Below are 3,560 nucleotides of genomic sequence, written 5' to 3'. Positions count from 1 at the left end.
CATTTAAATCATTGCATTGTTTTGTTTCATCTCATTTATCCCCTGGCCTGCCTCTCAGGACTCTAAAAGTCTCAAGCAGAGCCCATATTTTAATCACGGTGGTATCCCCAATGCCTATCAGAGTGCCTAGAACTTGGTAGCAACAAAATAAATGTCTGCTGCTGTATGAATGTGGTCTATACATCATAATAAAGAGGGTTGTCAAGATTTCCTCAATGCCTTAAACTATTGGGAATCTGTTACTTTACAAAGTTGGTTTATTATTTCTCCTGTCAGTTTCAGGTCCCAAAAATATGGAGCACATGTACAAATGTGGAAGCAACTTTGTATATATATGCTCTATAAAGAAGATCGATGCCAGCACTCTGCTGTGCTTATCTGATGACTAACATCAGTGGTGACACGTAAAACTATACAGTTAAAAGACATTAAAGTACTGCTTAGATGAAAACAGATGAAAAAGATAGAGACTGCTCAAAAGGCTGCTGAGAAAAAAAAAATCTTTAGGCCCATTCTTTAAAGCATTTACATAAATAATCCTGACTAGATATACACTTATTTTTTTAAAAAACTTTCTGGTGTGAGTGTGTGTATGTGTGTTTGTAATATTTCGGAGTTATACATACGCACATATGTGTGCATGCATGTGTGCACACACGTGTGTATGTGCGTGCCTGTGTGATGTGAGGGGGAGTGGTAATTAGCCATGATGCTCACTTTACTCTCCTGCTTCTTCAATGTTTTAGGAGATTGTTGGGTTGTCTTCAAACACCCTTTGTATCACTTGTAAGGGTGTTGGTAGAAAGGGGACTGTAAGTGATAAGGATAGCCAGGGGGTTTAGATATCACAAATAATAACAAACACGGTAGAGTCCCAGGGAAGGGATGGTAAAGTTTAATTGCTTGGTTCAGTTTCCTATCTACTTAGAACCAGAGATAATGGCTTATGCCAAGAAAACAATCAGTTAAGGAATCATCCTAACCCGCCATGTTTGATGTAAGAAAACTGCTGTGTAAGCACGTTTGACAAAAGTTTCCCACACTCAAATACCATGTTAAATGTTCAGTAAATTTAAGAGAGAGAAAAAGCAAGCTTAGCCCTAATCCTTTCATACAAGTGCCAGAAGTCCTTCACTGGAGAATCTAAAGGATGATTTCTACTATTACATGAAAAAATAAGAATAACAACTCCATCTGTCAATTGAGAGATTAGAAGACTGGTCGTTTTATTATATCTTCAGTGTAATGGAGAAGAGGTGTTCAGGGTATGTCACATTGGAACCATCTCTGCATCTACCTGTTGTGTAATTTTAGAATAGAGTAAAGGCACAGGACACAGGAGAGAGCTTAAAGTGGAGTGAAATGCTAAGAGAACGTGCATGGAGGAGGGCAGCTTTTTATTTTTTATTCTTTCAGCAAGGGAGCACCTGGATGCCAGGGACAGGTAGCAGATGACATCCTATACAGATTAGTTCAGGCAATTAAGTAACTAGCCAAAGAAGCAGAGTTTTCTGAAATGCCTAAGTCTCTAAAGGCTTAAAGCAGCCAGAACAGGTCTTTAGATTCCAAAGTCATTCCTGGAGGGTACAACTGTAGGCTCTTGACTCAGATGGCCTGGGTTCAAATCTTGATCATTGCACTTCCCAGCTTTGTGATTGCTGGAAAATAGTTTAGTCTTTCTAACTAAGGTTTCCTGCACATAAAAGAAGGTAATAATGCTATCTATATATAAAATATAAAAAGCCAGCTACCATAACGCCATAAGGATTGGAACAACCAGAGACCAGAACACCACGCCCCTCGCCCAGGCTGGCCTGCCCCCCAGGGAGCAGTTAGGGGCGCCCCTAGGCAACGGGATAGGGTGCGAGTGTGATGGGGGAAAGTCAAAGAAATAGGGGGGAAGGTCTTAAGGGTCTGCGGGGTTGGGGTGGTGGGCCCGGAGTAGGTTTGGAGTGTGCTGGGGAAGGAAGAGGAAGATCCGATTGGACAACGGCTCAGCACAGTACCTTCCTCATTGCGAACCAGGACGGCGCCCGCCATGGACTGGATGGGCGGCTGCTTCATGAGAGCGCTTGGGACCGACATGTTCATGGCAGCGGCAGATACTTAATACTTATGGGCTTCCATACAAACACTCCCGAAACTTCACTGATTTCAAATAGTAAACAGCTATCAACGCCAAAACAGAAAAAACCTCTCCAACTAGAGGCCCTGGGCGCTGCAAGGCGACTGAAGGAAACGCCACTTGAGGAGGAGCTAGAGAAACCGGAAGTATGCGCCCAGAGGATTGTGGGATTGTGGGGGACACCTGGGTGTCTACCGCTAGAACGCGAGCCCGCTATTGCGCATGTACATAGTTAGCCCTCTAGTCCTCAGTCTCGCAGTATTTGGACGTGACTTCTGGTGGGAAATTATTTCCATTGAGGCTTGCTGTTCCCTTGTGGAGAGGAAGATCAGAATTGAAGGTTTCTGATCTTGGTTTGAAGTGAGGAAAATGGGATAGTGATGAATAAGAAACTTTAGAGATAGTTTGTCCAGACTGTTTGAGAGCTCAGAATTAGAGTTTTATTGGGATAGAAATCCTGCTAATAGCACCTGATGCCTGAAATCTGAGCACTCTGCTTTTAGGTTTTCCAGTTCAAGTTCTTGGAGACTGCCTATTAAAACATTCCTGTTGGGGAGCACTTCTGGCACCAGACGGTCACCATGAAGTTCAACCCCTTTGTGACCTCGGACCGCAGCAAAAACTTCAAAGGCCATTTCAATGCCCCCTCCCACATGCACCGCAAGTTCATGTCTTCCCTGCTCTCCAAGGAGCTGCAGCAGAAGTACAATGTCTGCTCCACGCCCATCTGCAAGGACGATGAACATGTTCGAAGACATGACAAAGGTCAGCAAGTCAGCAAGGTAGTACAGATGTACAGAAAGAAACATGTCATCTACATCGAGCGGGTGCAGCGTGAGAAGGCTAACGGCACACCTGTCCAATAATAATAACATTCACCCCGGCAAGTGGTTATCACCAGGCTAAAACTGGACAAAGACTGGAAAAAAATTCTTGAACGCAAAGCCAAATCTCAACAAGTTGGAAAAGAGAAAGGCAAATATAAGAAAGAATTTACTGAGAAAATGCAGGAATAAATGTAACCTGTTGTGTAATGACAGTTTAGCTGTAGGTTTTTAACGTGGTATGCATTCCTTTAAAATTGTTCAAAATGTATCTGGAATATTGTTTCCTTCCTGGTTATTGATATGTGGCTCTGTATATCTATTGTTGCTGCTTGGATTAATTTTATGAATAAAAATTAGAAATGTTTCTTAATTCAAAAATAAAAAAGTAAATAAATAAATAAATAAATAAACAAAATATTCCTGGTTGGAAAGTGTTTGTATAGAAGCCCACAAGTATTAAGCAGTGGTTGGCAAACTCATTAGTCAACAGAGCGGCAAACCGCGGCTTGAGAGCTGCATGTGGCTCGCGAGCCGCAATTTGCTGACCACTGGTATTAAATATTTGCTGTGTTTACCATGCTTAGCTCTCTGAAAGGAATATGGAATAA

General features: G+C 42.3%; 1 pseudogene across 1 annotated transcript; it reads left to right on the top strand.

Annotated features, from left to right (window-relative positions):
* The first annotated feature begins 2,706 nt into the window (after nucleotides 1–2,706).
* On the top strand, nucleotides 2,707–3,141 carry LOC308238152 (ribosomal protein uL24-like; annotated as a pseudogene). The gene has a single exon. The product of its transcript is annotated as a ribosomal protein uL24-like (transcript).
* Nucleotides 3,142–3,560: the final 419 nt, after the last annotated feature.

This window comes from Plecotus auritus, assembly GCF_963455305.1.
Source record: "Plecotus auritus genome assembly, chromosome: 13".
Lineage (NCBI taxonomy): Eukaryota > Metazoa > Chordata > Mammalia > Chiroptera > Vespertilionidae > Plecotus > Plecotus auritus.
Note: the sequence above shows the minus strand (reverse complement) of the source record. Positions and strands in the feature narration are given on the sequence as shown.